Here is an 8169-nt window from a genome sequence, read left to right as displayed (position 1 = left end):
AATAAATGCTCGTTTAAGGGGATATCTGTTTTAACCAAGAGATAAAGACATATGGTTTACTATAAATAAGGAGGCATCTGTTTTAGCTCTAGATAAGGAAACATATTGTTATCTTAGCTATTACCTATTAAGTAATAAGCTAATGCATTCCATTTTATTGATGATTGGCTACATCTTTAAATTAAAAAAACCCTATAAAATAGAGATGAGGAGCAGTCCATTGTATCTACCAACCAATGTTACTTTACAATTATGGGTTAAATAAACATATTTTCAAGGCTCCTGCTTTGAGCAGTGGGTTGGACTAGAAGACCTCCAAGGTCCCTTCCAGCTCTCAGGAAACATGGTTTGCATTAATGCATAATGCATTAAGATTGAAAATCAGGCTTGTCAGATGCTATATTTTTTCTATCCTGCTCTATGGAGTAGAGAGTTGGTCTCTGACAGAAGGCCACCTGAAGAGACTAGAAGCATTTGAAATGTGGATCTACAGGCGGCTGTTACGTATGAGCTGGCTTGACAAGATCAGAAATGAGAAGGTGATGAGCTGCCTGGGAAAGCAGGGGGTTGGACTAGATGACCTCCAAGGTCCCTTCCAACATCATCATCATCATCATCATCGTCGTCGTCATCATCATCATCATCATCATCATCATCATCATTATTATTATTATTATTATTATTATTATTATTATTATTGCAATTAAAAAAGGAAAGTTAGAATATTTCGGACATGTGATGCGACACCCAGAAAAATACAGCATACTTCATTTAATCCTCCAGAGAAAGATTGAAGGCAAACGAGGTCCAGTCAGAAGAACATCGTGGCTTCAAAATCTAAGGGACCGGTTTGGACAAAGCAGCACTTTTTCGTGCAGCTACTGATAAAAACAGAATCGCCAACGTGATTGCCAACATCTGATAAGGGATATGGCACAATAATAATAATAATAATAATAATAATAATAATAATAATAATAATAATAATAATGCATTTTTGCATTATCAATTAGTCACTAGATGGCACTGTAGGATCCTGGAAATTGAGCTATCAAAGTGGATAATGCCTGCCTGCTCATCCATCATGCCAAATTATAAAACGCTTTATTTCATTGTGGTTTGGTATGAAGACAGCCATGGTTTGTACAATTTAGTATTTTGTGTGAAGCAGACCCTTCTGATTTCTCCAAAAACATGGTGTGATAAACTGCATTAGTGCAACATACGCCTCCAACATCTCTACCTAATTGTTATTTAAGCTGTTACCTCTTAAATGCAACAATACCCAGAAGTCTCAGCCATCATGGTTGGCCAATGTGGATTTAAATCCAGGCTTGTGACATTTCCAGCAGTTGATAAGTCCTCACATTGCAATTACTGTGGCTTTTGGAGAGATTTTGGAACTGAATTTGAAATGGTGACCGTGTCACAGTGGATTGCACAAAAAACTGAGTAATTAGAACTGGAAAGATGTCGAAGCCATAGAAAACGTGCAGAGAAGAGCGACAAAGATGATGAGGGATCTTGAGGCTAAATTGTAAGATGAACGGCCAAAGGAACTAAGTATCTTTAGCCTAATGCAGCGGTTCTCAACCTATGGGTCGCGACCCCATTTGGGGTCGATCGACCATTTCACGGGGGTCGCCAAGCAAGGCTGTCCACCATTTTTTTTGTCCGCCATTTTTTCCCCTTTTCTGGCGGGTGCCTTACCTCCCTTGGGCTGGGCCAGCTGGTGGTCGGCCTGCTCCATCTCTGCCGCTTGCCAGCTACGCCTCGGCCGGCGCAGGGGGCAGAACTACACATGCGCGGGCAGGGAAAGTCCTCGACTTACGACCGGTTGGGTAGTCCTCAACTTACGACCTGTTTAGTCCTCGACTTACGACCGGTTTAGTCCTCGACGTTTAGTCCTCGACTTATGACCGGTTGGGGGTCGCGGCATTAAAAAGGTTGAGAACCACTGGCCTAATGAAGAGAAGGATTGGGGAGACATGATAGCTGTCTTTCATTACCTGAAGGACTGATACAGGGAAGAGGGCTTAGATTCATTCTCCATAAATGTCTGTGGAAATTCTCAGTCAGATTGGATAGCCATTTCTCTGGGATGATATAAGGACTCCTGCCTTGGGCAGGGTTGGACTAGAAGACCTCCAAGGTTCCTTTCAGCCCTAGGATTCTACCGTGTTTCCCCGAAAATAAGACCGGGTCTTATATTAATTCTTACTCCAAAAGATGCATTAGGGCTTATTTTCCGTTTAGGGCTTATATTCGGGAAAATACAGGAGTAGATGTGTCCATCTTGCTGACGATCTTACCTGGCGCTTATTTTGGGGGTGGGGCTTATATTACGAGCATCCTGAAAAATCATGCTAGGGCAGAGGTCTTCAAACTTGGCCCCTTTTATGACTTGTGGACTTCAACTCCCAGAATTCCTCAGCCAGCATGCCTGGCTGAGGAATTCTGGGAGTTGAAGTCCACAAGTCATAAAAAGGCCAAGTTTGAAGACCCCTGTGATGACCCAGGGCCCCGCGCAGAGTCAATGCAGTCAGCTGGCAATGTAAACAGTCCTTTAATAGCTGCAAATTCCCCCCAAAAGCTCCCACGTTTGCTGGCAAGCCTTCAACCAAAGCACACACACATTCCTTTCAGCTGCCTCTGGCTAAAGGCAAAGGCCAGACAGATAACAAACAAAACAAACCATAAACTTAATGAGCCCGTTTGAATCTCAGCTTGCCTGAGCAGTCTGCAAGGAGAGACTCTGAAATGCAGTCTGAGATCGTAAATCAGGAAACCCACGTGGTCAGCCGGTCAGGTAGTCAAGGTGTCCAGGTTTTCCAACAAATGATGAGCAACAATACACAACTGTCCCAAGATTCCACGTTTGTTCCCGACCAAGTCCTCATCCCACAGTGGCTCTTTATATCTCAATCCCCAAGTGTGCCTTGTGAGGTGGGGTGGGATGCTCTCCTCCCGAGCAAGTGAGCCTGCCTCCGTAGTTCCCTCCTCCTCTCTGCTCTCCTAGCTCTAGGATCAGGTGGGGGTGGGCCTTGCTCCTCGCCTGAGCTCTGCCTTCCCTGTTCCAAAATCTGAAGAGCCCTGGCCTGCCTCAGCCTGCTCTTCCCCACAGTCCTCCAAAGCCACAGACACCCCCTCCTGGGCCTCATTAGGGTCCTGTTCCGGCTCCACTTCCTCCTCAGATTCAGGCTCAGACGGAGGCATGACAACCCCTGTGCTAGGGCTGATTTTCTGGTTGGGTCTTATTTTTGGGGAAACACAGTATAGGAATAGCACTTAGACTTATATACCGCTTCACAGTACTTTACAGCCCTCTCTAAGCGGTTCACAGAGTCAGCCTGTTGCCCCCAACAATCTGGGTCCTCATTTTACCGACCTCGGAAGGCTGGAAGGCTGAGTCAACCTTTTGCTGATGAGACTCGAACTGCCGAACTGCTGGCAGCCGGCAGTCAGCAGAAGTAGCCTGCAGTACTGCATTCTAACCACTGCGCCACCACAGCTCAGGGTATGATAGAACCACTCCCCAAAGTCCAGAGGTGGTCCTCAATTTATAACCATTTGTTTAGCGCCCATTCGAAGATACAACGGCCCTGAAAAAAAATGACACGGCCATTTTTCAGACTTACGGCCGTTGCAGCATCCCCACGGTCGCATGATCCAAATTCAGACATTTGGCCATTGGTTCATATTTACGACGGCTGCAGTGTCCTGGAGTCACACGATCGCTTTTTGCGACCGTTTGTCCAGTCCACGGGGAAGCTAGACCCATTGAACAACTGCGCTGCTAACTTAACAACTGCAGTGATTCACTTTACAACTGTGGCAAAAAATATCGTAAAATGGGGCAAATCTCACTTAACAACTGTCTTGCTTAACTACAGCCGTTTTGGGCTCAAATTGTGGTCATAAGTTGAGGACCGCCTGTATTGCCTTACTCTTGGGGAAGTAGAGATAGAAATTTCTAGAAGCTGGATGGCAAGCATCCAGAACCCATTGCAATGACACCAGTACATGATGATATTGTAAGGCAAATACTGCAAATGCCATGGTTATCCCAAAGGTGCTTTTTCACGAGGGAACTGGACTTCCTTGTTTTTCCTTGAAGACGTTTCGCTTCTCATCCAAGAAGCTTCTTCAGCTCTGACTGGATGGTGGGGAATGGAAGGATTTATACTCCTTGCAGACAGCCGGTCATTTACATTCTTTTAGAGAGTCACTGAGGCCACTTGGAGGTTTACCTATGTCCTCAAGGACTCCCTAAAGCAGGGCTTTTCAACCAGTGGTACGGATACCACCTGTGGTACATTGGCACCTGGCAGGTGGTACGCGACCATCCTAGAAAAGTGGTAGCGGGGGAGGGGAATGAGCTGAACCTGTTGCAGCACCGCACAAGCCTCAGCAAGAGATGGCTGGAGCTGCAGGACTGTCAGAGCTCAGCGGAAGCGCCAGGATCAGCGCTTCTTCGGGACTGTCAGGGCTCAGTGGAAGCACCAGGATCAGCGCCAGGCTCCAGCTGGAGCTCAGCACTGATCCTGGTGCTTCTGCTGAGCCCAGAAGAAGCGCCGATCAGCTGGAATATTGCAGCATCTCCAGGGTCTTGTGATTTACATTCAGATGCTTGGCAACTGATTCATATTTATGACAGTCACAGTGTCCCAGAGTCATGTGAAGACCAAAACCTGCTGCAACCACCCAGCAGACGGGGGGAATAAAGACCAAACACCCCCCCCACCCCACCCCCATTGCCAATCCTCAACAGAAATGCTCACAACAATGAAAACCTCAGACAGGAGGAAAAGCGCCATCGGGTGGGCAGGCAGGTGTCTTGCTCGGCTGTGGCTTGGGGGGCACTTTTTTCAGTGCCATTGTAACTTCGAACAGTCACTAAGTGAACTGTTGTAAGTCGAGGNAAGTCGAGGACTACCTGTACTTCATCACTTTTTTCCTTTTTTTTTTTTTTTGGTCATCAAGTTTTTGACCCCTTGCTAGGCGACTGGTGTTCCTCGGATGTTGCCATATCCTAAAAGTGGTACAATGGGTGAAAAGGTTGAAAAGCCCTGCCCTAAAAGAATGCAAATGACTAGCTGTCTGCAAGGAGTATAAATCCTTCCGTTCCCCACCATCCAGTCCGAGCTGAAGAAGCTTCTTGGATGAGAAGCGAAACGTCTTCAAAGAAAAACAAGAAAGTCCAGTTGCCTCTTGAAAAAGCACTTTTTGGGATAATTATGATCTGGATGACTGAGAATCTCCATAGACAAATGCCAAGATAGATGATAGTAGGCAACTCACAGCATTTGTGGATGACCACATTACACACGTTTTGTTATTGGCCTGCCCCATCTGTAACTGCCGATGGAGGGGAACTTGGACGTGATTCATCCCCATTTACTGGAAAATGGAAGTGATTTAATTTTGAAACTGCTTCTTCCTCTGAGCAGCTGAAATACAGGCCCAGTTCTCACAACAAGGAGCTGCAAAATAACGCAATGAAATAAATGTATTTACTATAATCTCACCTAACAGTGAGAACATTTAGCCAGTGGAACAAATTGCTTTTGGAAGTTGAGGCTGCCTCATCATTGAAAGCTTTTAAGAAGAGAGTGGACAACCATTTATCAGAAATAGTATAGGCATCTTGCGAGAGCAGGGGGTTGGACTAGAAGACCTCCAAGGTCCCTTCCAACTCTGTTACTGTTACTGGAATAATAGGTAAACTTGTGTATGAGTACAGGGCACCTGAATGGTGTATATCAGGGGTGTCAAACTCAATTTCACTGAGGGCCGCATCAGCATTGCGGTTGCCCTAGGGGGGGCCGGGTAGGTGTGGCCAGAGTGGGTGCAGCCTAATGGGTGAGCGTGGATGGAGTGGGTACGGCCTATTGGGTGGGCGTGGCCAATTCTACATCATTCGCGTCAAGGGTGCCTATGGGGGGCTTGGGCAGGAATGGGACAGATCTGAGGGTCTCTGGCAGAAGGGGGTGGGACCGGAGCAAGTGCCAAGGCGTGGTCCACTGGGGCAAGTGCCGAGATGGCCACCACAAAATTGTACATTGGCTCCCGGCTGGCCTGGGCCAGGGCCAAGGCAGCGGGGGCCATTCCCTCACTGTTTCCAGGATGGCTTCGCGGGCCACATGAAACCACTTTGTGGGCCGCATCCAGCCCCTGGGCCTTGTGTTTGACATGTCTGGTGTATATGATGAATATTTGAATTATAAAAGGACTATTGGCATTGTTTTAAACTGGAAAGGAAAGGGGTTGGTCTCCCAACAACCAGATAATTTCCACCCTGTAACTCAGTACATCACCATGCCTCTATTTCAGATTCATTCACCTTGTCAAAAAACAAAACAAAACACCCCCAAAAACTAAATTCTGAAACCTTGTCAAAATTTCTGTCTTTCACATCTTATATTAAACAAAATCAAGGCAGGGATATTTTGAGTTTCTTTCTCGTTTTTCTCCTTTCTCATAATTTTTTTTCTGAAACGCTTCATGGTTCATTCATTTCTTCCTTGTTCCCAGGGCCTGGCCTACATCCCATCCCTGTATGGATTGGGAAAACTCGCCAAGCCACCTCGCCATGGCTGCCTCTGTAGGTGAGGATTCAGTCTTCACACATGCGTCTTCCTTCTACACTCATGATGCAAGACAGTCTCTCCATCATTTCCTGTAAACCAAGTCTGTTCATCGGCCATCCAACTGAATTGCTCATCCCATCGTTGGCCACCTACTCAATTTCCTCCAGTTATTACCCATCCTCCCACATCGAGTTATGAACTAGTGGTCCTTCGGCAATGTCATTGGCTGGGAAACTGGATAGCTTCCTTCCCCAGCTGTTCCAAGTACTCAGAAATTCAAAGGCTGTCTTTGAAAGTCTGTCGGGATTTTCCCAGTATGACGCATAAAATTCATTCCTAAAGGGCTCTTGAAATTCTGAGCAAATAGAAGGGTGTCCCCCCCAAACCCTAAGCATTCCAAGAATGTGTCTGGTGGGGTAAGAAGTGACCTTACCATACCAATAGTCACCTCTACCTCGCCCTATTGAGAGGTGTACGTAGAAAATTGGATGCCGTTCCAGACGTCCGGGAACTATGATGTATCATTGGGCTATATATAGGAAGACCTGGGGCGGAACCAAGAACCGCTCACTTGCCTTCTGCATCTGTCCTGGGATGGTCACTGATCTTTCAGTCCTGACAACTTGCTCCGCCTTGAATCATCTTCTGCTCTAGTAAGAATTCTTTCCTTTCCTTTCCTTTCCTTTCCTTTCCTTTCCTTTCCTTTCCTTTCCTTTCCTTTCCTTTCCTTTCCTTTCCCTCCCCTCCCCTCCCTTCTCCTCTCCTCTCCTCTCCTCCTCTCTCCTTTCCCTTCCCTTCCCTTCTCTCCCCCCTTCTCTCTCCTCCCCTCTCCTTCTCTTCCCTTCTCTCCCCTCCCCTCCCCTCCCCTCTCCTTTTCCTCCTTCCTTCCTTCCTTCCTTCCTTCCTTCCTTCCTTCCTTCCTTCCTTCCTTCCTTCCTTCCTTCCTTCCTTCCTTCCTTCCTTCCTTCTTTTGCCTTATCATGGTCCTTGTTTTGAATTCTCATGCTGTGTTGGGCAAAGATGGTTGGGTGGCCTCTATGCTTGCCCTTCTCTCTCAGCTCTAGGAATAAGGCAGCAGCAAACCTCTTCTGAAAATGTTGTCTAGAAAACTGCAGGGCTTTGTCCATGCAGTCACCAGGAGTCAAGGTTGACTTGAAGACTAAATTTAAAAATAAAAATGCACCTTTTACAAATGCTTGAGGGAAGGATAGAAGTAGGTCAAATTTTGCAGTGGATAGCTCTTGTTAAACAGTCCAGTAGAGCAGAGAAGAGTAAGGTCCATCAAGAAGAGTAGCAGCAATCAGTAGGTCAGTTCTTTGTAGATAAGAAGGTCTATCAAGCATGAAGGATTTCTTTCTTTTCTTTTCTTTTCTTTTCTTTTCTTTTCTTTTCTTTCTTTCTTTCTTTCTTTCCTTCTTTCTTTCCTTCTTTCCTTCCTTCTCTTTCTTTCCTTCTTTCTTTCTTTCTTTCTTTCTTTCTTCTTTCTCTCTCTTTCCTCCCTCCCTCCCTTCCTTCCTTTCTCCCTCCCTCCCTCCCTCCCTCCCTCCCTCCCTCCCTCCCTTCCTTCCTTCCTTCCTTC

This window comes from Protobothrops mucrosquamatus, unplaced genomic scaffold, assembly GCF_001527695.2.
Source record: "Protobothrops mucrosquamatus isolate PMUCROS unplaced genomic scaffold, P.Mucros_1.0 scaffold_212, whole genome shotgun sequence".
Lineage (NCBI taxonomy): Eukaryota > Metazoa > Chordata > Lepidosauria > Squamata > Viperidae > Protobothrops > Protobothrops mucrosquamatus.
Note: the sequence above shows the minus strand (reverse complement) of the source record.